Below are 26,476 nucleotides of genomic sequence, written 5' to 3' on the forward strand. Positions count from 1 at the left end.
ACCCGCCCCTTCTCAGAGAGCGGCAAAGAGGGGACGCCTTTTAACTTCCCACCTGTCGTTTGCCCAGATAAGGATAAAGCCTGCAGCGTGAGTCACTGCCTATTCTAGGAAATCGTTTCAAGGAAAAAAAAAATTAAGGAGAAAAAGTGTTTTCTTGATTTATTGTTAATGTGTCAGAATACAGGTGGAAGAAAAATACTTAAAGGAGAAACACAAAAGGCAATGCAGGTCTGAGATGTCCATTATACTTGGTGAATGGGCACGAGTATTACCAAAAGCAGTTCAGGCAAGTTTTGCAGTTCTGAGTTCCTGTTTCCAATGGCCTGGACCCTGGCTCCCATGTGAAGCCATTCTAGAACAGAAAAAGGAGCACACTCTAATTCTTCATGTGCTATGGACTGAATGCTTGTATTGCCCCCAAATCCATATGTTGAAACCCTACTCCCCATATGGGTAGGAGGTGGGGCGTTGGGGAGGTGATTAGGATTGACTGAGGTCATGAGGGTGAACCCTCACGAATGCCATCAGTGCCTTTAGAGTCCTCCTGTCTCTGTTCTCTGCCACCTAAGGACACGAGGAGAAACAGGCATACCTAACCTTTTCTGATACACAAGTTTGTGTTGGTCGATAAACACACAAGCTTGTAGGGAACACACACACATGACACGTCCCAGGTTAAAACAAGTTGTACATCTTTTGGGTGCAGCCACCACATTCTCACAGTATGACCTCTATTTGCTATGGGCAGGACTAGCTTTCTTTGTAGGGAGAAAGGAAATACCAGCACAGACAGAAGCAAAAATGAGGGGAGAGCAGCCTGGAGCCAAAGAGCACCCTTCTTTTTTTTTTTAATGTTTATTTTTGAGAGAGACAGAGTATGAGTGGGGGAGGGGCAGAGAGAGGGGGAGACACAGAATCCGAAGCAGGCTCCAGGCTCCGAGCTGTCAGCACAGAGCCCATTGCAGGGCTTGAACTCACAAACCGTGAGATCATGACCTGAGCCGAAGTTGGACGCTTAACCGACTGAGCCACCCAGGTGCCCCAAAAGAGCAACCTTCTGAAAGGATGCTTGAGCATTTGGGGAGCACTGATTTGCAAGTGTTTACACCCTTCCCATTTCGCAGTCTGTTCACTGAAACCTGCAGCTCAGAAATGGGTTTTGGGGGGCTGGCTCATTGCGTAGAGCATGTGACTCTTGATCTCGGGAGTCAGGAGTTCAAGACCCACATTGGGCATAGAGCTTACTTAAGAAGGAGAAGGAGAAGAGGAGGAGGGAGAAGGAGGAGAAGAAGAGGGAGAAGAAAAAGAAGAGGAAGAAGAAATGGGTTTTGTAGGGGGAATGTGGGATTTAGTGGAAAGGTCTTGGGACCGAGTTCAAACCTGGGTTCCCTGGCTCCGTCCATCCTTTACCATCTTACCTGTTACTTTACCTATATAAAAAGCACAGCGAAATCCAACACTTTCACAGTGATTTCAGTGTGTCCCACCCTGTTCTAAGCACTTTATGTCACTGAACCATTTGATGCTCACAACAACGCTCTGAAGTCACACTACAATACTCCTTGTAGGAGACTGAATGACAGTCCCCAAAGATACCCAAGGGTATCTGAATCACACTCTCCAAAGATATCGCATCCTCTTCTGGCAATCTGTACATGTTACTTCATATGGAAAAGAGAGTCTTTGGAGATGTGGTTAAGGATTTCAAGGTAGGGAGATTTTCCTGAATTATCTGGGGGAGTCCTAAATGCCATCACATGTCCTTAGAAGAGAAAGGCAGAGAGAGACTACAGACACACAGAGAGGCGAATGCATGGTGGCCGCAGAGCCAGGATTGGGGCGATGTAGCCATAAGCCAAGGAATACTGGCAGGCATCCAAAGCTGGAAGAGGCAAGGACAGATTCTCCTCTAGAGCCTCTGGAGGGATACTGATGTCAGGCTTTGGTGTCCAGGATAGTGGAAGTGTTGTTTGAAGCCACCAAGTGTATGGTAATTTGTTACACACGTTGCACATTTGTTACAGCAGCCACAGGAAACCGTAAGTATACCTCCATTCTACAGATGAGGAAACTGAGGCATAAAGAGATTATGTAACCTGCTGGGGTCTCCCAGCTGATAAATAGCAGAGTCACATTTGAAGCCAGATGGGGGTGTGTCTGGGGTCTGAATACATCTGTCTGCTGCTGAGAGGACACAGTAACCCAGTGGAGGCCAAGACCCCACTGTTGCACACAATGTGAGCAGCTTTGCCCCAGAGACAGAAGAATCATTCAGTGACCACCTTGGCTCTGTGTTCACTGCAGTTCCTCACCATCCCCCCACATCAGTGTCTCTGCAGTTGGTACAGGACAGGTGAGCTGCAGAACGTCCCCCTGTTGACTGCTTGCTGGTCACTCCCTGGATGGTTCCCTTCCCCAACAGACCAGTGCTGCAGCACGGTGCCCTCAGGAGGGCTATAGCTCCCTAGCTGAAGCACCTGGAACTTTCTGGTGGGTTCTGATCTGGGCTGAAATGCCACAGACAGTCAGATTTATACATGATCCTGTAAAGAAAAAGCAAAAACAGATGTCAGAATTCGGCTCTTTCTTCCTTTTTTTTTTTTTTAATGTTTATTTATTTTGAGAGAGAGAGATAGAGAGCAAGTGGGGGAGGGGCAGAGAGAAGGAGACAGAGAATCCCAAGCAGGCTCCATGCTGTCAGCGCAGAGCCTGATGCAGGGCTCGATCTCACAAACTTGAGAGATTGTGACCTGAGCTGAATCAGGATCAGAGTCTTAACTAACTGAGCCACACGGAAACCGATTGTCTCTCCTTCAGTAAAAACATGAATACAAAGCTATCAAGGTCAGGTAGGAAGCAAATGCATGGGGTGGGGGGCTAGTTTCCTGTACTGGTAGGAGCTGGTGAGAGTCATAGGCCTTTGTCTTCTGCTAACACAGGCTCAACCTTCTTCCCTAGATAAGCAGGGAAAATTGTGCCACTCAAAAAATGATGTCCAGAAGAATCCTTCATGCATTTGTCCCCTTGGCTAATTCCTTATGGCAGAGACTCCCGATATCTTTTTCCCCCTTCACGCCTCCTGCTAGAGGTCCTGGTTGTAACTGGACACATGGCTGCCCAGAAGAAAGATCACATTTCTCACCTCTCTTGCAACTAGTTGTGTGTGACCAAGTTCTGGCTGACGGGATACAGGTAGAAATGCTGTGTGAGACTTCAAGATGCAACCTTAAAGGGTAGAACATGGCCTTCTTCCCCCTTGCCTCTTTCTGACTGCCTAAAATCCAGGTGCAGTGGTTGGCCTCGCCCGGCCATCTTGAGGCAATGGGGTAGAAGCCTCATGCTGAGCGTCATGGAGAAGCAAGAGAAAAGAAGTCTGGGTCCCTGAGACACCCTCTTAGGCACAGACTGCCTACCATGGTCTTCCTTTACATGAGACCACTGCTATTTTGGGTTTTCGGCCAAACTGACGGGCCCTTTTCCCACAACTGTAATCACCCTTATTTGAATGTCAGTCACCACAGTGACCTTAAGTGACAAGAAAGTCTTTGCCTCCAAACTCAGCTCAGTCAGCCAGCTCTGTTATTCCCACGTAGAGTTAAAGAAAGCCAAGAGAGGGAATATATAGGGGGGAATGTTCTGGATCTGCCTTAAACGATGGTGAAGCTGAAACACAAAAGCTAGTCTTTCTTTTCCTTTTTTTTTTAAGTTTATTTATTTGAAAGAGAGATAGAGCAAGTGAGTGAGAGGCAGAGAGAGAGGGAGACAGAGAATCCCAAGCAGGTTCCACACTGTCAAGACGGAGCTCGACACGGGGCTCAAACTCACGAAACCGCGAGATCATGACCTGAGCCGAAACCAAGAGTCAGATGCTTAACCGACTGAGCCACCCAGGCCCCCAAAAGCTATTCTTAAATAACATTAAAGCCATGCCTGTTATGCTTCTGTCGCCCACTTGTTGAGTTACTTGAACTGCCTGTACACAGTTTCAATTTCAAGAGAGGAAAGGATGTATTCAAATCACATGCGATGGCCGCTTTGTGGTATGAGTTACATGTCTGTACTTGTCTTGTGTCCCAGCGTCTTATGTTCCCAACTACAGGGCAAATGTACAAGGACCACATCTAATGCGTGTTTATCTTCTCTCTGGAGCCAGTTACATGGGCTGCTTCTTACAAACGGGCTTACTGGGATTACACAGGTAAGCCTTTGTCAAAATTGCTTTAGATAGGTCAACCATCTGCACACTTATGTATGTCTCAGTTGGTTTCCTAGCATTTTTTGCCTTCTCCTAGTTTACTCAAAGAAATTCCTCATAATCTTTTCTTTAAAAATTTTTTTCAATGTTTATTTCTGAGGCAGAGAGAGACAGAGCATGAGTGGGGGAGGGTCAGAGAGAGAGGGAGACACAGAATCAGAAGCAGGCTCCAGGCTCTGAGCTGGCAGCACAGCCCGACGCAGGGCTCGAACTCACAAACCGTGAGATCATGACGTGAGCTGAAGTCAGTCACTCAACCCACTGAGCCACCCAGGCACCCCAAGAAATTCCTCATAATCTTTAACGTTTCTCCTTGCAGTAATATCCCATGGCTTTCTTCTTTGTTTGAGAATTAGATGCAAATAAGTATTGATTTGCAAATTCTAACTCAGCAGCTGACTGCTTCAGGCAGAGGTGTCCATGTTCCTTTGCCTTTCTCTATGTGGACTGCTTCAGGAAAATAATTTCGTTCTTTGAAAATGCAAGAAATTCTCATTTCGAAGTCACCAGTATTGTAATTGCTTTGTTATTATGATTATCGTGAACAACTTTTGTTGGAATTGTGTTCAAATAGCAATCTACTTACATAAACACAGTTTAACAAATGTGTTTTGTACTTATATGCTATTTTACAGTGTTGCTTCAATGATTTTACATTTTTGTTATATTTACTGCAAGGACATTTACTAATGCATTAAGCTATTTCATTGTCAGTTAGGTTTTTAAAAAACATGTCCTGTCAGAATCCTCGGCACTATGCTTTAATCTTACTATTTACAACCGGAATCAAAATTAAATCGGTGGTTTCAAAACAAACCTTTCAGCTTCAAAGGTCAGCTAATGTTAACCTAATCTCATAGTTCATAGAGATGGGAAGCTTCCTGAACATGGACTGTGGATAGCTCCAAAACTCTCCACCTGAGACTTTTCGTGCTATTTGGGAAGAAGCTCCCAGAGAAAATGCCTACCAGCAACACTCATTCCAAAATGGTTCCTTTCTAGAAATGGGACCAACACCCAATCTCCAGAGTACAGGTCTAAACCTAGGGAGTTGACACAGAGCCAGTCAATGGTAAGTCAGGAAAGCGTGTGGAGTCAGTCTATGGAACATGTTTTAATTTTCGTTGTTCCACACCAACAGGAAGAATTTTGAAAGAAAGTAATCAAAACCAAACAGCCAGGATCCCCTTTGCCTCACTTAAGGCAGTGATCTGCATTGCTGGCCACCCTAAAAAGAGTCCAAGCAGAGACATACATAATACCCTTGACCTGAGATCTTGAGGGCACTGGCCCTTCTCAGTGCTGCTTCTAAGTTTCAGCCCAGCAAGAGTTTCCAGGGGACTTAACTCTTGCCAAGAACAAGCCTTCAAGGTCATGTCATATCTCTCTGATATCAAGTAGAAATTTGTGTATAAAGTAGACAGTTGAGACCCCGTGTCCTGTAAGGAATAGATATTTATCTAAAAGGGTTTTCTGCCCTGTCCATGTTGAATTTACCCGAAACAGGTATCAAAATCCACAGAGTAATCTTGTGTAAGCAAAAAACCAGAATTACGTAAGGCAGAAACCGAAGCTGATGTTCTTGGATGCCATGTCTCTTTGTCCTCTCCTTCTACACTGTCACCCCTTATTCTTCATCTCTTACTACCACTGGCTAAGGTCAGGGTTTGCCATCGATCAATCGGTTTACTGTGAAAACCTGCTACGCCCATTTCTCAGCCTTCGTTCAGCTTCCACACTATACAACCGTGGTTGTTTTTTACCAATGGTGTACTCTCACAGGAAGTCCTGTTGCCTTCAGAATAAAATTTAAATCCTTGGGGCACTTGGGTGGCTCAGTTGGTTAAGTGTCCAACTCTTGATTTCAGCTCAGGTCATGATCTCCCAGTTTGTGAGTTTGAGCGCTACATCAGGCTCCACACAGACAGTGGGGACAGTGTGGTGCCGTCTCCCTCTCTCTCTCCCTCTCTGTCTCTCTCTCATTCTGTCTCTCTCTCATTCTGTCTCTCAAAAATAAATAAATAGGGGCGCCTGGGTGGCGCAGTCGGTTAAGCGTCCGACTTCAGCCAGGTCACGATCTCGCGGTCCGTGAGTTCGAGCCCCGCGTCGGGCTCTGGGCTGATGGCTCGGAGCCTGGAGCCTGTTTCCGATTCTGTGTCTCCCTCTCTCTGCCCCTCCCCCGTTCATGCTCTGTCTCTCTCTGTCCCAAAAATGAATAAACGTTGAAAAAAAAAAAATTTAAAAAAAAAAAAAATAAAAAAAAAAATAAAAATAAATAAATAAACATCTGTAGGCCTTTCCACACACTCTTTGCCCCAGTCTTCCAGAGTCAGCCCCAAACTCATCTCGCTGTTTTATGCCTTTGCACAAGACCTCCCGTCTGCTGGGTGTGTCGACTGTCCCATCTCTCTCTTCATCTGTTAATCTCTTGGTCCCATACTCATTTCCTAAGAGTCAACTCAGGAAGCCTTCCCTAACTTTTCAGTGCCCTCCTCTTGGCCCCCTTTGTGTCCTGGGCACATCTCTGTCAGGGAGGCTATCTTGTTGTGTGGCACGTGTGAACCGCTGTGAAAGGGCGGGCCTACGCCGGCCGACTCCATCTTGTTCTGTGTCCTTCACCTTGACCATGCCTCCTCCCCTTGAGTAACCTCCCGCTCCCCCGTTCAAACTTCCCCATCAAAACACGCCCCGGGGACCTGCGTAACAGGACTCCGACCCTTCCCCAGCCAATCGGCTGAGGCCACAGCCATTACCTCACCAACTGCCCCTAGACCCCTATAAAACCTTTGTGGTTTTGAAACTTGCTCTCTCTCCCCGGTATCTCACCGCTGCGTCAGACTCGGCTCCCTAGTGGCCTTTGGGGAACACGAATTCTGGGCATAACAGCTGTACGTCATGAGCACCAGTGTAAGGTAGACTGTAAGATCCCTGTAGACCAGCTGTGCGTTATTCGTCAGTGCTTGGCACAGTGTCTGGCACAAACTATATGCCCAATAAATACTAATTAATTACATGAGTGGATCCATGGTCATATAGAAATAGAGTGAAGGAACCGTAGCTAAGGTGCCTACTGCAAATCAAGACAAAATGGAGCCTTCCTACCCTTTTCCTTCTCAGTGGGTCTCCCACTTCACCCTCTGTGTCTACCTTTTCTTCCTTGGCTCTTAGGCACCAGCACCGTGAGCAGGTGCCTGAGAACATACTGAAGTTGGGGGAAGGTGAGGAATGTTCTAGAATGGTGCATTTGTTCTTCTACCTATTTCCAGATAAGCTCCTACTGTTCCCATTCATATTGGATATTAGCTATGAGCCACAACAAAAATTTGGAGGCTAGGGAAAAGGCTTGGAAAGGAAGGGAGGGAAAACCACTAGTGCTAGTGAAAAGACAGCCCCATAAGATGAAGTTATAAAGAACCTCTTCAAATTGAGAGAGATGCAGTTAATTTATAAATAACACAACAATGTAAACTTCCACGCACACATTTACACCATTGGATGAGCACACTCTTCTCCATTGTTCTGCGGAGATTCATCTTCTGCATGAATCCCTGACCTGGGAAGCTGACATCTCTGGGTTGCATCACCCAGGCTCCTTGCCCCCTGGCTCTGGCTTAGGACAGACCCATGGGAGGCACCATTAGTAGATCAGAAAGAAGGAATAGAAAGAGGTAGAGGTATTCATTTCCTGTCTCCCTTCCTATCTGCCTGGCTTCTGGCAAAGTTCACTCGTCCTATTTTCAACAGAACTGTTAAGCCAGTCACAGACAGGATGAAGTTATCCACACTTATTTGAAGAATATCGTATCAGTAGCATTAAGTTAGTGAGCTTTGTAAATGCCATTGCCACAAGAACAGAGAAAGCCAGAGACATTTTAGCTGCATAGTGTTTGGGGCCATAGTGGACAGTTTCTCTTCCTGTGTCTCTCTTCTGAGACAAGGGCCACTCCTGCCCACATGTGCTCAGGCCCTTATACCTTCACTCATGTAACAAATATTGATAGAGTACCCAAGACATTTAATCTGTGATAATGAACTTAAGCCATGATGGCGTCTAAAAGTCACTTCCACTCTCCCTTTGCTCAGTGACCAAAGTCAAATGTTCTATCTGAAAGCCAAATTATCTGCTTCTGCTTTCTCCAATGGTCTTTGAGATTCTTCTTTTCCTACTTCCAGGTCAAAATGAGATATTTGGAGACTGTTTTCCATTGTAGGGGGAAGATATAAATACAGAATATTACCGTAAGAGAAAGTGTTCTAGAGATGTATCTCTTATTGAGGTCAGACACAGTGCTAAGCACTTCCACATGCATTGCTTAATTCACTCTTTAAAGCCCTTGAGGTAGTGAGCATTATTCTCTGTTTCATAGATAAGAAAACTGATTGCTGAGAAGTTACAAAACTTGCCCAAGGTTACACTGGCTCCCAACTGCCAAGTCTGGATTCAGACACAGAGACGCCAGAATGCTTGCTCTTAATGACAACACTCTACCACTGTGAGAACTCAGACAAGCTGGTCATGCTCTCTATGCCTGAATTTTCTCCACTGAAAAATAAGAGGGCAAGATTAAGTCATTGAAAAAAGTCCCTCTTGCTCTAAAGCTGTGTTCTGCTCAGGAGGCTGCTTTACTTCTAGTAACCACCAGGTGGTGCACAGCCAACCCAGCGATCCGATTGCCAAGATCTACCTGGCCCCTCAACCTTCCTACTGGTCTGAGAATGGAGTGGAAACTTATTCCCAGTTGTGATTGGTGCAAAGCCACACTGCCTCCACGTGGCAGAACCAAGAGTTTAACCCTTTGGTCTGACTCCTATGGTGTATTTCCATCAGCTGCACTGCCGCGGTTCTTAGTTGACAAGTAAGATGTGAGAACTGGGGTCTCAAGCCATCATTTCCTATTAGCTCTTTTGCAGCACCTTTATGTTTTCTGCAAGTAGTGTGTTAGAATTAACATTTAAGTAAATACTGGTAAAGAAGTAGATGCATGCCATACTAAGGTGGATGTTCTTAATCAATGAAGGAGAAAGTTACTGTCAATAGCACACCCAAACCCAGTCTCTGAAATCCCTGGGAGGCCTCTGACCAGTGGCACACATTTGTATATGTGAAAACAGAATAAACTGAACTTGGTTTGCAAAGATGGAGAGACAGTTTGTGACAGGAGCCCAGCCAGGGGCTTGCTGCCATGGAAACAGATTTCAAATCCACAAATGGTCTCTTCAGGGAGAATGAGTCACAGAAGTACGGATGGTCTGACCATGTTCTTCTCTGACAACCTCAGGCACTGAGGAACTACAGGAATTGTCATCAGGATGTTGACTATTCCTTGATGGGGGAGAAAATGACTTCCTGGCTGGCTCAACCGTGGCCTGCTCGTCTCCATGGTCTGAGATAAACAATGAAGAACAGACATGAAGCATTGATGCCTAGGGACTTGGAAAATGAAAGGGAAAAAGACGGAGGGAGACAAGGATACTTCCTTCTTCAAGCTCTGCTTAAGGTTCATTGTGTGTGTGTGTGTGTGTGTGCGTGTGTGTGCGCGCGCTAAATAATAAAACTGGCAGTGACAGCCAGATGTCAAACATTCCCAAGGAGAGAAGACACAGTCCCAGGAAGTGAACAGAGCTGTTTCATGGGAAGTATCAACCTTTTCCCTTACTGCATTATCAGCTTACACCCACTCTCCAGATTCTGAGATCTTGTCTGATTCAGAGCCGTCTGACCAGTTATCCTGGCTGACTGTGAAATCCTTTTGGAAGAGCAGTACAGATGTCTGCTAAAGAGAAGAAACTTGTAAAGATCACTATGCTCATTTAGAACCAAATTTTCCAATCTGGATTCCTGTTTTCTCCTCCTAGTGGAAAACAGAAACAAAAACAAAACTTGTTTCAGTCTCTAAAAGATCATTTTTTTAATTAAATTGACATGATTTATTTAGAATGTCAGTGTGGTTTGTAAAGATGGTTTCATAAGAAAAGAGTTCATCTCCCTCTAAAGCTAGGTCACACAAACACCCCAAGAGCTAGAAAATCAGCTATGAATCCAGCATCAACACGCTTGGTGGAAGCAATTAACACTGAGTCAGATCCAAATACATGTTGGGAGCTGATATGACTTTAATCGTTGCATCCCACTGTGTGAAGGAACATGCACTTATATTAGCTCTAGGTCAGTGATTGTAGCTCCCCGCATTTATGAGCTTGGAGTCTTGTCAGGCTGAACAAATGAAATCATATTTGTGGCCCCTTTGGTCTCACCATCTTCCCTGGCATGGACTATTCTTCCCATGAAATGTCAGCTCTCATCAAGAGAACAAAGGAAGCCAGGATATTAACTTGAAGAGAACTAAGACACCATCTGGTGGCCATTCACTATAAATCTTTGCCTCAGATGCAAATTCCTTGCACAAAGGAGCCTGATCTTTTGATTTGTAGGCTGCAGGGAACCAGTCTGTATTACCTGTGAAAGCCTGGGAATACCCAAACTTCCACAGCCTGACAGACCTCTTTTCAGTCTTTTCCCCCCATTTTAAAGTACCCAGGCCCAAGTTTTATAACAACATTCTAACCGTGCAGCCCAGAGGGGTTGCTCCTCTTTGCGTCTTTCACAGCATGAGAAAAAGTCATTTCAGTTGTGATATTTTACCCTTTAGTTGTGAGGGTTCTTGAAAGGAAAAACTGCCTGAGAAATCCTGATTTTTTCCCTATGAATTCTCTGCAGTAAATAGAAAATTAAATTAAATTAATTTAATTAAAAAGGCCTATCAGGCTCGCCTTCTCATCTAAAACTTCCTTCACTGACTAAAGACCATTTTTCCAAGACTAATGCATTACAAACTTAACCGTCCCCATAGCCAACCTCCTGCCTTGGGATCCCTGACCACAAACTGGCCTTTGTCCTCTTTTGTAGATGGCAATGACTAAAGTGACCTCAACTTGACACTTTCTGATTGGTAACCACAGAACAAAGCTATCCCTGAGGAAAATCCTCAAGCAAAATTCTTCATCAGGCTCCCTTACTCCCACTTAGCTGGTGGGGCCCATCCTTTCTCTGACCATTTCTCTCCCTAACTCCACAATAGCCCATCCCGACCAACATGGGAAGTTTGTGTCCCAATTATAAGAAGCCTTTCTTGCTAAAGTAAAATACTCTCTGAGGTTATCTTCATTTTAAAGGTGGTTCCACAAAACCTACATGAATAAGCCAAAGAATAGAATTTCTAATAGTATAATGGCGGGGGGGCGGGCAGTTGATTATGTTATGGCTATGCACAGTAGACCTTGCCTGAAGCCCCTCCAACTATAGGAAGCCCCTTTTTTGCCTACTGGTAAGGCTGCCCTTCAAGAAAGGATCTCAAAGACCCTGAACTCTATGTCGTAAAAATGAACATCCTTCTCCCCAGTGTCAGCACCCCAGTGCCCATGGCTCTCGCCTGGATGAGACAAGTACCTTTACCTCTTCTTTCTCCTACTGTGGTTGGTAGAACTGTGTTCAGACTTGCCTGTTCTGAAATAAATAGCTGGGCACTTCTCAGAAACGGGTACTTCACGTTAATTAGCAGGAAGAAGATGAAACAGGAACCCAACGCAGAAGGAGCCATTCACCTCACAGATCAGGAGTAACAAGTTGGGGGGAGGGGGTGGGAGGCCAGGGTGTGGAGGAAGGAAGGGGGTGCAATCAGGCAAGTAGAAGTTTTCTCTGGCACAAATTGGTTTGTTTTTCCTTGTCTGGGACTAGAAAAGGTTGAAATGAGGGCGAGTCTTTTATCAATCACTTTCCTGGGCCATTTAGGTAGTCACGAATGCATCCCCAATTGCAAAGGCCAAAGGCCAGAACAATCTTGTCAGTTCACTCGTTTCAAGATGCCTGAAGCACCTGGACTTCAGGTAACTGGGGTGAGTACCACACGTGATTTTGCTCCTCTTACCTGAACTACTGAGTGCCCAAGTACAGATGTCCTTGCTGCCACTTGCTCATCTACCACTCCCAGCTGGGACGCAGAGATGCCAGCGACAGAGAGGCTCAGAGTTGAGTGGAGGGGAACTGGAAGGGGAAGACCATTACAAGGGGGCCTTTCACAACCCCTCCTAGCCTTCAGCAGCCAATGGCCCTGAGATCTTGGGGAAAACAAAGCCTAGGCTTCTGATCTCATGACTTCTCAGATTTCAAGAACTCCTCATTAGCCATGGACGTGAGAGTTTGTCAGAAGTACTCAGCCACTAGAAAGTTTGACAGAAAAATCATAAGGTGTTACTGCCAAGGCACTACTTTAAGAGCAGAGACACAACTGGTTGAGAGGTCAAGGGAACCACCATGTTGTGAATTGAATGATGTTCTCTCTCAAATAATACATATATAGGACTACTTAATTCCATGGTACCCCAGAATGTGACCTTGTTTGGAGATGGGGTAATCAAGTTAAAATGAGGTCAACAGGGTGGGCCCTAATCCTATATGATTGATGTCCTTCTACCAAGGGGAGATTTGCACATACAGATACACACAGGGAGAATACCACACCAAGGAGCGAGGCCTGGAACAGATTCTCCCTCAGAGCCCCGAGAAGGAATCAACCTTTCTGACTCCTTGATTTCGAACTTTCAGCCTTCAGAACTGGGACACAGTAAATTTCTGTTGTGTAAGCCGCCTAGTCTGTGGTACTTTGTTATTGCAGCCCTAGGAAGTGAATACACAGGGTCTATCCCTGGGTTCTCTTTGGATGGCCATGTGTGAAGGGAGGTTTCTCCACCACTCTGGGTAGTTAGAAGTTTGGCTGGATGCATTCCAGAATCCCTTCCAGCCCAAGTCTCTGATTCTCTGGCCTCTGGGCCTACAAGAACAAGGGGGACATCTGTCCCACTCAGCACCCTAAGAGGTTAACGGGCTGACACTGATTTTGTGCACCACGTTCAATCACCCAGTTCCAAAGACATTAGTTGTCTAGAGCGGCTGTGCCCAGAGATAGGGGTGAGGCAGGAAATTGTTGCTGGGTTCTAAAGCACTATTTTAAATACTATATGTATACTCAGGAATTTGAAGCACATTCAAAAAGTAAGTTGGTAAACAGGCTAAAGAGTATTTCTCCCTTCCCCATAAGCCCTGATTTTCCTCTGGCCATGCTTGTCTTGAAGTTCAGAGCACGGTATTCTTATGTGTTGTTATTGGATGGTAGTAATGAAGAAGCCCACGCCTTTGAACCCACCTCGCTAACCACAGTCTCTCTTCCTGCCTCTTTCCCACAGCCTCTACCATCAATCTGGTTGGGTTGTGCATGGAGATATGTATGTGCTGGGTGAGCTCTAAGTGTGTTTGGATTGCAGGTGCGGGCTTGTTGGACCAGAAGGTGCAGGAGCGGTGGGTGTGGTGAGGGTGGAGACCAAGGTTGGCATACGTGAGCAAGCTGGGGAACATTTTGGTGGGTCTATGGGTTCTCGAAGGTGCCTCTTTCTCCAAATACTGGTATCTTTTCTTTTGCAAGATGTTTATTAAGCCAGCCGCAGCTGTGGGAACAAGACCTGAAATTTAATAGGCCAATTCAATCGCTTGTTTGGACATTTTGGTACCAAAGGTGGTGGTGGGACCATACTAGGATGGGTTTAATTGCAAGGCACCCCAAGCCCTTCTCCTCTAGAGGCCTCCTGGTGTGTGACATCGCTCATATTGGAGCGGTGAACTCAGAAAAGAGATCCTGGGCCACAGCAAGGACCATGCCTGGGGCTGACCTAATGTAACTTCTCACTGGTGGCTAGTGGGTGAGGGAGGGCAAAAGCCTGTAATGAGCCAGGAAAATGAGTGGGGCAGGAGTAAGGGGGAAGGAGTGAGGGCAGGCTCCTTTGAGGTTCAATCTGTGCTGAGCAACTAAACTGAGGGTGATGTAATGAATAATCTGCAGACTTCCAACTGCTATAATTCTGTGTGAATAATTCTGATAATGACCCTTTACTCAGCAAGGGTGGCATCCAGATAAGCAGATTGCTGGAGCTCTCCTGTCAGCTTATGTTCACAGCACACTCGATTGCCATCTGACATGGCGTAACATACCACCGTGACTGACATTTCCCTGTTGGGCCTGCCTGGGCTGTGGGGGAAATGACGAAACAGGACCCATCCAGGTGGGGACAGGGCCATTCCATAAAGTCTTCAGGGCTGTTCACTTCCTCTTCTCCCTGTGGCTGGGCCCCGGGGGCCGGCCCGCACTTCTCAGGCCAGAGGCAAGGTCAGATGGACAGAGGCTTTCCCTTGGGAGAAGAGATTAGATATTTTCTTTCTTGAAAGGAGCCTTGTGGGAAGGGGAGAAAGATTGTCATGACAAAGAGGCTGGGCTACGGGTTTTTTGTGCGTCTCAAAATTTGGTATCATGTGTATGTTCCACACACCGTGAAGTTTTGTGTTAGCTCTCCCGACATCCCCTTTGCTCCCTTTGGTAAGCGTGCTCCTAAGGGCTCTTTGGGAAGCCGCCCCTCCCTACATTCTCAACCCAAGTGGTCTAAGAGGAACTTCACCCCTACTTCCAACCCTGGGAGGGAACACACAGCCGGGGCCTGGCCAATGAGAAGACTGCCCCTCCCAGGCGCAGGGATTGGTTCAGGCGCTGGCCAGTCAAGGACACTCCTGAGATTTTTGGCGCAATCATTGGGAAACAGGTGCTCTATTTCTGCTGGAGTTTCTAAACTAATAGGATTATTCTAGCACGGCCAGGAAGCACCTCTGCCAACTTGGGAGAAGAGACCGACCAAGAATAAAGCCAACAGAGAATAAAGCCAAGCGGAGAGAGGCTTTGCGTAGAGGGTGGGAGAAGATATTGATTGGTTTCTGAGATCCATTCAAGCATCTAGAATCAGCTTTGTTTGAAATTGACCCCATAGGGGCGCCTGGGTGGCGCAGTCGGTTAAGCGTCCGACTTCAGCCAGGTCACGATCTCGCGGTCCGTGAGTTCGAGCCCCGCGTCAGGCTCTGGGCTGATGGCTCAGAGCCTGGACCCTGTTTCCGATTCTGTGTCTCCCTCTCTCTCTGCCCCTCCCCCATTCATGCTCTGTCTCTCTCTGTCCCAAAAATAAATAAATAAACGTTGAAAAAAATTAAAAAAAAAAAGAAATTGACCCCATAAATTTTCAGACATATGAAGCAATAAATTCTCAACCTCTGTTTCTGTCTCCCCCCCCCCCGATTTTGTGTTGGGTTTCCTTCATTTGCAGTGGACAGAATCATGAACAATACACAAAGCCTGTCACCTCCAAAGGCCCAGCATGCAGAGTCCACTGTGGCCTCTCACAGGCACAGCTCTGCTGTCTAAGATGGTGAGGGAATGGGCCACATCTCACAGAGGGGCCAGTGGATCTGAATTTGTACTCACAATCTCCCCACAACGCCCCTACCCATTTCTTTTTCTCTTCCTTTTTTTAATCCCACTATTATATTTATTTCTCTTCTTTCCTTTGCTCTTGTCTCTCTCTTGATTTTACCTAGATTTTTTAAAATGCCAAACATTTTGCATTGCCAGAGGGCAGGTACTCAGAAAACGATGGGGCGTAAGGACACAGGAGCAGCTGGAAAAGGCCTCTGCTGGTCACTTATGGAACAATCTGAGCACTAAAATAATGGAGGGCAGTAATGAATTAGAGACTATTAAAAAAATGGGAATCTATGAATCCATGCCAATAATAAATAATGGAATGAACAAACGCACAAATAAATAAATAAGTAGAGGAGAAGGAAAAGCTTTTGCTTACAACACAATATTGAGTGCCAGCCAATAAATCACCGACAAAAGAGATCATTGGAAATATTTGAAAATTTTTCATGTTGAAAAATCATCATTTTAAAGCCATCATAGTAAAAGTTTATATAGACAAGAGTGGATCAATGGATTCCAATGTTAGGGGAAATTTTAATAAAGAGCAGGGTATTTTCATAGTCTCAAAGTGTCTCCCTGCAGAGTGCTCATCAGTTGCAGGGTGAAGCAGGGTAACTGTCCAGTGGAGAGATAAGGTCATGTCTAGATCAAAATCCACATCAGCAATGCAGAATGGGCGAACATTATGTGCCTCCAGATAGGACACCCTCACAAGAACACATGACTTTGGTGATATTCTGGCATAACTAAAATCTAACCATAAGAAGCCATTCAACAATCCCAAATGATGGGGAATTTCTCTCTCTCTCTCTCTCTCTGTCTCCCCCTCTCTTTAGTTAATTTTACTGTGGTAAAAAAAAAAACCACATAACATAAAATTTATCGTCTGAACCATGTTTAAGCTTACAGTACAGTGGTGTTAACTATATGCACCCTGTTGTGCAACAGACCTCTAGAACTTTTTCATCTTGCAAAATTGAAATTCTATATCCATGGAACAACTCTCTTTTTCCCTCTCCTCCAAAGTCCTTGGCAGCCACCATTCTACTGGATGTTTCTTTTTTTTTTCTTTTCTTTTTTTCTTAAAAAAATTTTTTTTAATGTTTATTTATTTTTGAGAGAGAAAGAGAGAGACAGAGCATGAGTGGGGGAGGAGCAGAGAGAGAGACACACAGAATCTGAAGCAGGCTCCAGGCTCTGAGCTGTCAGCACAGAGCCTGACGCAGGGCTCGAACTCACAAACAGTGAGATCATGACCCGAGCCAGAGGTGGATGCTCAACCGACTGAGCCATCCAGGTGCCCCTCTACTGGGTGTTTCTAAGAGGTTGGCAACTTTATGTGCTTTATATAAATAGAATAATGCACCATTTGTTTTTTTATAACTGGCTTACTTCAGCTAGCATAATGTCCTCAAAGTTCATCCATTTGTAGCCTATGTCAGAATTTCCTTCCTTTTTTAAGGCTGAGTAATATTCCATTCTATCTATATGTAGAAACTGCATTTTCTTTATCCATTAATCTGTTGATGGACATTTAGGTTGCTTCAGCCTCTTGGTCATTGTGAATAATGCTACTATGAACATGGGTGTGCAAATATTTCAAGATCTTCCCTTCTGTTCTTTTATGTACCCAGAAGTGGGATAGCTGGATCATATGGTAAATTATATTTTTAATATTTGGAGGAAACTCCATACTGTTTTCCGTAGTGGTTGCATGAATTTACATTCCCACCAACAGTGCACGAGATCTTTTTTCTCCATATTTTTGCCATAATTTGTTATCCTCTATTTTTCTGATACAGGCCATTCTGGTGGTGTGAGGTGATTTTGATTCGTATCTCCCTAATGATTAATGTTGTTGGGCATCTTTTTATAAGCTTGCGGGCCATTTGTGTATCTTTCTTGGAGAAATGTCTGTTCAAGCCCTTTGTCCATTTTTTTTTTAATTTTTTTTTCAACGTTTTATTTATTTTTTGGGGAAAGAAAGAGACAGAGCATGAACGGGGGAGGGGCAGGGAGCGAGGAAGACACAGAATCGGAAACAGGCTCCAGGCTCTGAGCCATCAGCCCAGAGCCTGATGCGGGGCTCGAACTCACGGACCGCGAGATCGTGACCTGGCTGAAGTTGGACGCTTAACCGACTGCGCCACCCAGGCGCCCCAACCCCTTTGTCCATTTTTGACCAGATTGTTCGTTGTTGTTGAATTGTAGGAGTTCTTTATATATTCTGGTTATTAACCCCTTATCAAGCATATGGTCTGCAAAAATTTTCTCTCTTTCCATATATTGCCTTTCACTCTGTTGGTGGTTTCCTTTGCTGCACAGAAGTTTTTAAGTTTGATGTAGTCTCACTTGTCTATTTTTTTCCTTTTGTTGCCTTTACTTTTGGTATATCCAAAATATAATTGCCAAAGCGAAAGTCATAAAATTTCTCCCGTATGTTTTCTTCTAAGAGTTTTATAGTTTGGGGTTTTATATTTAGGTATTTAATGCATTTTTGTTTAATTTTTTATATGGTGTAAGGTAAGCATCCAAATTTGTTCTTTTGAACAACAGTTTTCCCAACACCATTTGTTTTTAAAATTTTATTTATTTATTTATTTATTTATTTATTTATTTATTTTAGAGAGAGTGCACATATGTGTGAGTGGGGGAGAAGGGCACAAGTGGGAGAGAGAGAGAGAGAGAGAGAGAGAGAGAGAGAGAATCTCAAGCAGGCTCCATGCTTAGCACAGAGCCTGACACAGGGCTCGATTCCACAGCCCTGGGATCATGACCTGAGTCAAAATCAAATGCTGGATGTTTAACTGAGCCATGCAGGTGCCCCTTTTTTTAAAAAAGTTTTTTTTTTAATTTTATTTTTATTATTTTTTATTTTTTCCTCTTTTTTTAACCATTAAATTTTTTTTTTTTTAATTTAAATCCCAGTTAGCATATAGTGCAACAATGATTTCAGGGGTAGATTCCTTAAAAAATTTTTTTTAAGTTTAGAGAGAGAGAGAGTGCCAACACCATTTGTTGAAGAGACTATCTCTTCTTTATTGTGTAACCTCAGTGTCTTTGTTGACAATCATTTGATTACAGACAGGAGAGTGTATTTCTGGGCTCTCTGTTCTGTTTTATCGGTCTGTATGTCTTTCTTTACACCATACTATACTGTTTTGATTACTGTAATTTTGTAATATATTTTGAAATTAGAAAGTGTGAGGCCTCCAGCTTTGTTTTTCTTCCTCAAGATTGCTTGGCTATTTGAGGTCATTTGATGTTCCACATGAATAATTTAAAGATTTTTTTCATTTCTTCAAAAAATTCCATTGATATTTTGATAGAGATTTCATTGAACCTGTAGATTGTTTTGTGTAGTATGAACATTCTAGCAATACTAATTCTTCCAGTCCATAACTGTTGGCTGCTTTTCCACTTATCTGTATCTTCTTTAATTTCTTTAAACAAAGTTTTGTAGTTTTTAGTATACCAGTCTTGCACCTTCTTGATGAAACCTTGGTTAAGTTTGATCTTAAGTATTTTATTCTTTTTGAAGTTATCATAAATGGTATTGTTTTCTTAATTTTCTTTTCATATGATTCATTCTTAATGCATAGAAACCCAATTGATTTTTGTGTGTTGATTTTGTATCTTGCAACTTTACTGAATTCATTTATTAGTTCTAAGTTGGTGTGTGTGTGTGTGTGTGTGTGTGTGTGTGTGATCTTTAGGGCTTTCTTTCTTTCTTTCTTTCTCTTTCTTTCTTTCTTTAAGAGAGAGAGAGCACAGGAGCAGGGGAGAGGGGCAGAGGGAGGGAGAGAGAGAACCTTTTATTTTTTTTAATGTTTACTTATCTTTGAAAGAGAGAGAGAGACAGACTGTGAGTAGGGGGGGAGCAGAGAGAGAGGGAGAATCCAAAGCAGTCTCCAGGCTCTGAGCTTTCAGCACAGAGCCTGGCGCAGGGTTTGAACTCACAGACTGTGAGATCATGACCTGAGCTGAAGTCGATGCTTAACCAACTGAGCCACCCAGGTGCCGAGAGAGAGAGAGAGAGAGAGAGAGAGAGAGAGAGAGAGAGAGAGAATCTTAAGCAGGATCCACACTTAGCATCGAGCCTGACATGGGACTCAATCCCATGACTCTGGGATCATGACCTGAGTTGAAATCAAGAGTCAGGAGCTCAACCGACTGAGCCACCCAGGCATTCCTAGGGTTTTCACTCAATGAACATTTTGTGTTTTAAAAAGGAAATTTATTCTTTATACGTGTTGATGTGCAAAAGATAAAGAAAATTTTCAGAGTAAGGGAGACTAAAGGAAACTGGCAACGACATGAAATCCTTGTCCCTAAACTGCATCTTATGTCGGGGGTGGGGGAGATGCTATAAACAACATTATTGCACCAATTAACAAAATTACAGAACAGATGGTAGATTAGGTAAAAGAATAGTATCAATGTTTAATTTACTAAAGTGGATAACTCTACTGTAGTTACACAAGAAAACAGCATTATTCTTAGGAAGTATATGCTGAGGTATTTAGTAAGGGGATTTGATATATGTCACTTAGTCACAAATGGTTCAGAAAAACAAAATTCGAGAGCTCGAGTGAGAACAAGGGGAAGGGAGATTGAGCACAAATAAAATGAGTAAAAAGGATAAATCTGATTGTACGGTGTGTGTTGTATACTATGTACTATTCCTATTCTTATAACTTCTCTATGGGTTTGAAATTATTTCTAAACCGTTGCTGTTGACTTTTCAGAGGCTAATGCCTGATGCATGAGATTTAAGAGAAGAGGCAAAATCAACCTTGGTGAGTACCACTGTTCTGACCCACAAGAATGATGGTAGGAATGGAGTATGTGTGGGGAAAAAAAGAAGCATAAATAAAGATGCGGGGCTGTTGACACTTGCCTGGCGACGGTGGCTCCCACCAGCTGCACACTTTGGTAAATGACCCCTGTTGTCAAAACAGGCCCCGAGACAGGAACAGCACATGAGACATCTTTCCACATGGATTGGTAGTTTTATCAAGTGGAATTTAATCCCCCCAAATCAAGAGGATTATTTTGGGTAAGTCATTAAAATTATTAATTAAAATGTTGGTGTCGGATTGCCTTTATTCTTGTTTGTAAGATTTCTCTCGGCGCCCAGCCTGCCCCTGGCTCCCTTGTGAATCCATGCTAAATCCAGGGCCTGGGGTGCCATGCTCACTTCTGCCTGTGCCTGAGGAACCCCCTAAAGGTGGGCCCAAGGTTTCAAGAGAAGAAGTATTTTAAGGCATGCTTCAAGTTAAGAGAAGACTGAATATTTTTGACTGAATAGTTTTGGAGCCTCTGGTACATGCAAGGCAATTTTGGTACGGCTATGCTCATTGTCCTCAAGCAGTTTACAATCTAAAATGACAAAGCCAGGGGCGCCTGGGTGGCGCAGTCGGTTAAGCGTCCGACTTCAGCCAGGTCACCATCTCGCGGTCCGGGAGTTCGAGCCCCGCGTCGGGCTCTGGGCTGATGGCTCAGAGCCTGGAGCCTGTTTCCGATTCTGTGTCTCCCTCTCTCTCTGCCCCTCCCCCGTTCATGCTCTGTCTCTCTCTGTCCCAAAAATAAATAAACGTTGAAAAAAAAATTAAAAAAAAAATAAATAAAATAAAATGACAAAGCCAGAAAACACACACAAGCTAGACCATCGTAGAAGGTGCATTTTAATAGCCCTCCCCATGAGAAATATTGTCAGAAATGGAAATTAGTTGACTCACTGGTGGAAGAATCTAAGGACTCACAATATCCAGAGGGTCACCTGGGTGGCTCAGTCTGACTTTGGTTCAGGGCATGATCTCACGGTTGGTGAGTTCGAGCCCCACATCCGGGTCAGCGCTGGCAGTGCAGAACCTACTTAGGGTTCGCTCGATCCCTTTCTCTCTGCCTCTTCCCTGCTCTCAATTTCTCTCTAAATAAATAAATACCTTTACAAATAAATGAATAAATGTCCAGAAAAGTAAAGGACGGTGTAGGCAGAGAGGGTTAAGGAGACTTTACAGAACGAAGAGGAGAGCTGAGATGGAAGGATGAGTGGAATTTGTATATAGGGAGAGAGTTTTCAAGAGGGGGAGTCCCTATGAGCCAGAGTGGAGACAAGAATGCTTGCGTCTATTTGAAGTACAGCAAATAAGCCAGGTTGTCCTAAGATGAGAGTTTGGGAAGGACAACGAGAGGTAAGCGTTTTTGAGTAGATTGAATAGCCAGGCCTCTGAATACCAGCAGCTCAGGCTTTGTGGGCGATGGAGAATCAAAGAGAAGGCTTTGGAGCAGAGGCTGGGGGCAGACGACCCCTTCAGAAGCTATTGGCTATCAGAACCCTTATACTGAGCACCCACTGTGATTCCGGGACTTTCAATACATGTCTCTTACCCTCACAAAAACCTGCAAGGTGGACACAATCACCTCCACATTAGCAGGAGAGCTACAGTCCCTGGGAAGGGCAAGTACTTTGCTCGGGCCCACGCAGCTGGCGGAGGTCAGAGCTGGGGTCAGACTGCAGGGTGGAGCTCTGTCCTTGACACCACTTTTCTCTCTCTTCAGCTGTCGTAGGGACACAGAGTCATAACACCTCAACCAGGGCGATGCCAATGGACGTGGAGGGAAAAGAAAGATGTGGGGGAAAACATGAAGGAAAAGCTGACAAGACTGGGTGAACAATGAAGTTTAGAAGGTAATGGAAATGGAAGTTAAATAAAGCTTCATTTTGTTTTTCAAGCAAGAACTTCCTGTTTCTACTGTGCTATTTGGGGGGGAAAAAACAACAACAACAACTAATCACGATATTGTCGCTACACATTGGACACTATTGTCCTAAAATATAGCCTAGTGTAAGATGTTATAAATATAGATAAATATGTATAGCATAGGAAAGAATCAGATACATGCTATAAGAGGGAAATACACAAATCGCTGTTGAATTTGTCCCTTGGGAGAGAGGAAATCTAAGTGATAAAAGCAAGCACTCACTGAAGAGACAATATTTGACCTGGACTCTAAGAAATGAATACAGCTTTGAATAAGAAATGAATACAGAGGGAAGAAGTGAGGGGAGGATACTCCAGATCAGGGTTTCTCAACCCTGGCTCTGCTGACATTATGAGCTGGAGTAGTTCCTTGCTGTGGGAGGCTGTCCTGTGCATTGTAGGATGTTTAGATCTCTGGCTTCTACCCATTAGACACCCTTCCCAGTTCTGAAAACCAAAATGTCTCTAGACATTGCTAAATTTCCCCTGGAGGGCAAAATCAACCTCAGTAAGAACTGCTATCCTAATCTAAGAGAATGATGTTAGAAATGGAGTATGTTTGGGGAATAAAGACGCATCTGTATCAGCCTGTTTCAAAATGCGTTCCTGGGAACATTAGTGTCTAATGAGATAAGTAATAGTCCCTTCAATAGAGTTCATGGTCAAATAGCATGGAGAAATACCAAATGCTTTTCCCTTCAGTTGGAAATTCACAGTATATATTAGAATAGTAAAAGCTTTGAGAGATTGCACAGGGAAGCTGTTTGACATTAGTTAAATTCAATTATCAAAGAACTTTTTTTTTGTCAAGGAACAAATATTAACCTCCTGAAGGGCACTGTTGTATTACAGAACACAGCTTGAAAAATGATGGCATATTTGACTGAAACACGGGGTAAATGAAAGATTTAAAGCTGAAAAAATACAGATAGATTCTAGAACCAGATGCGGAGAGTCTGGAACTCGGGCTAAGGAGTCTGAACAATATTTAATGAACAATAGGGAGGTAACCAGCAGGTAGTGTAATTAAAACTGTGCCTCAGTTATTCATTTATTCAGCGTATGTTAAGCAACATCAGTCTAGTGGCAGCAAGCCAGATAGATTAGAAGATGTAGAAACAGGAACCAAAGTACATTAAGTTCTTGCAAAAGTAATAACTTGGAGTAATAATGATGGAAGGGGTACACGCAAAAAGTATTCGAGGGTGTGGGAGCGCCTGGGTGGCTCAGGAGGTGAGCATCTGACTCTTGATTTGGGCTCAGGTCATGATCTCACGGTCGGTCGTGAGACCGAGCCCTGCCTGGAGCTCTGCACTGAGTGCGTAGCCTGTTTAAGATTATCTCTCTCTCTCCCCTTGCCCCTCTCCCCTGCTCAGGCACATGTGCGTGTGCTCTCTCTCTCTCTCTCTCTCTCTCAAAAAAAAAAAAAAAAGATCAGTGAGGGAAAATGGAACTGGAAATAAATTTGGGGAAATCATCTGCCTTAAAGTAACAAAAGAAGTGAATGTGAATGCAGCAGCAATAAGGGGAAAGAGCAGGGAAAGAAGGAAAGGAGATGGCTAAGAATTCGGCTAAGACTTGAATATCTACACTGAACGAGTAGAAGAAGGATGATGAGGTAGTGAAGGAGACAGATCTGTTAGAGAAGTAGAAGATCCAGGAAAAAATGTCAGAGAGGCCCAAGGGGGAGGGAGTGTCACGAAGCAATTGCCATGTCACAAAGAGGTCAAAGAAGATGGACCCTGAAATGAGGCCACTGAATTCTGAAGATAGGTCCAAAGAGGCTATTGAAAAGAGTTTCGGTAGAGTGGGGGATAGAAACCAAATTGCAAGGAGTGAATTGGGGGTAAGGGCGGTGAGGCAATGAATACAAATTACTTTTTTGAAAAGTTAGCCATCATGACTGCTCAGAACTAGTAGCCACTGGAGGCAACAGGATTGTTTGTTTGGGGGTGGGGAGATTTGAGCATGTTTACTGACAAAAAATAAGGAATCAGAGGACATTCAGAGATTCAAGAAAGAAGAGTAAAAATTGATAGGGCAAGGCTTAGGAGGAGTCAGTGAAAATGAGATTAAGGTCAGAGATCCTTCGACAATAAAGGAGAGATGTCTTCCTGAGTCAGGAGTGAGGAGGAGGAGACCGATAAGAACAGAGAAATCTGGAGGTGGAGGCCTCAATAAACTCAAACTTTAATAAATTCAGAGATCTAGGTCATCAGCTGACAGTAAGGGAAACAGGAATGGAATTGAACATTTGAAAGTGTAAAAAATAGTTCGCAGTTATGAAGAATTTGAGAATGTTAGAAAGAGATGGCTAAAAGGTTGTCCAAGTTAGAATGAGACCTAAAATTTGCTACATGAACTTGTAGCTGACCCAATGAGTATAATTTGGTGACCAGCTTCAGAAATGCTCAGAAATAAAGAAAGTGAAAAATAGGCAATAAACACAGACCCACAGGTGATCCAAACACTGGTATTATCAGAGAGGAACTTTAAAATATCTGATCAAGATAATCAAGAAAATAGACAACAAAATGGAAATTTTTACTAAAGAATTAGAATGTATTAAAAGTAACCAGGATGTTAATGAAACTTATTGTGGTAATCATTGCAATATGTAAGGATATGGAATCATCATGTTACACACCTAAAACAACTACAATGTTATCTATCAGTTATATCTCAGTTAAAAGAAAGTAACCAAATAGAAATGATTAAACTGAAATAAAATAATTGAAATAAAGACTTAGTAAATGAGCTTTTTTTATCTTTATTATTTTTTTTATTTTTTTTATTTTTTTATTTTTTATTTTTTTTATATATATAAATGAAATTTATTGACAAACTGGTTTCCATACAACACCCAGTGCTCATCCCAAAAGGTGCCCTCCTCAATACCCATCACCCACCCTCTCCTCCCTCCCACCCCCCATCAACCCTCAGTTTGTTCTCAGTTTTTAACAGTCTCTTATGCTTTGGCTCTCTCCCACTCTAACCTCTTTTTTTTTTTTTTTCCTTCCCCTCCCCCATGGGTTCCTGTTAAGTTTCTCAGGATCCACCTAAGAGTGAAACCATATGGTATCTGTCTTTCTCTGTATGGCTTATTTCACTTAGCATCACACTCTCCAGTTCCATCCACGTTGCTACAAAAGGCCATATTTCATTTTTTCTCATTGCCACGTAATATTCCATTGTGTATATAAACCACAATTTCTTTATCCATTCATCAGTTGATGCACAAGTAAATGAGCTTAATAGCAAATTAGATATACCCAAGGGGAGAATTAATGATCTAAAGGAGAGTTCAGGGGACATCTGGGTGGCTCGGTCAGTTAAGAATCCAACTTTGGCTCAGGTCGTGATCTCATGGTTTGTGAGTTTGAGCCCCACACTGGGCTTGCTGCTATCAGGACAGAGCCTATTTCAGATCCTCTGTCTCCCTCTCTCTGCCCCTCCCCTGTTTGCACATGCTGTCTCTCTCTCTTTCTCTCTCCCTTTCAAAAATAAATAAAACATTTAAAAATAAGTAAAATAAAAGAGGGTTCAAAAGAAAATGTTGAAACTAAAAGAAGGAGATAAACAAGATTAGAAAATATGGGGAGGGATGTAAGAAACTGATGGAACATGATGTAAGAAGGACCTAGTACCCATGTAATTGGAGGCTGAGAAGTGGAGGAGAGACGTGGAATAGAAGCAGAGTTTGAAGACAACAGCTGACAACTTTGCAAAACTGACAAATTATATCCAGCTATGGATCCAAGCTCTGCAGACCCCAAGCAGAATAAACTCAAAAGAAAATCACACCTAAGTGCAAGAGAGTAAAACAGCTGAAAACAAAATACAAAGAAAGATCTTAAAAGTCACATATTATCCTCAAAGAAGCTACAAAGAGTGACAGTTAACATTTTATCAGACACAACAGGAGCAGGAGACAATCCAGGAACATCTTTGGTATGCTGAAAAAAATAAATAATGTCATCCTAGAATTCTATGCCCAGCAAAAGTATCCTTCAACATTTAAGGGAAACCAGAAGACATTTTAGACACAGAAAATGAGTGTATTGGCAACAGAACTGCACTGAAAGAAGTACAAAGGGAGTAAT

At 43.5% G+C, this 26,476-nt stretch overlaps 1 long non-coding RNA gene across 1 annotated transcript; it reads left to right on the forward strand.

The window, feature by feature from the left end:
• The first annotated feature begins 19,970 nt into the window (after positions 1-19,970).
• LOC123385220 lies at positions 19,971-22,584 on the forward strand. Its single transcript, XR_006597416.1, has 3 exons — positions 19,971-20,405; positions 20,568-20,665; positions 22,171-22,584. It is a non-coding gene; the product is annotated as an uncharacterized LOC123385220 (long non-coding RNA).
• Positions 22,585-26,476: the final 3,892 nt, after the last annotated feature.

This window comes from Felis catus, chromosome B1 (assembly GCF_018350175.1).
Source record: "Felis catus isolate Fca126 chromosome B1, F.catus_Fca126_mat1.0, whole genome shotgun sequence".
NCBI classification, from domain to species: domain Eukaryota; kingdom Metazoa; phylum Chordata; class Mammalia; order Carnivora; family Felidae; genus Felis; species Felis catus.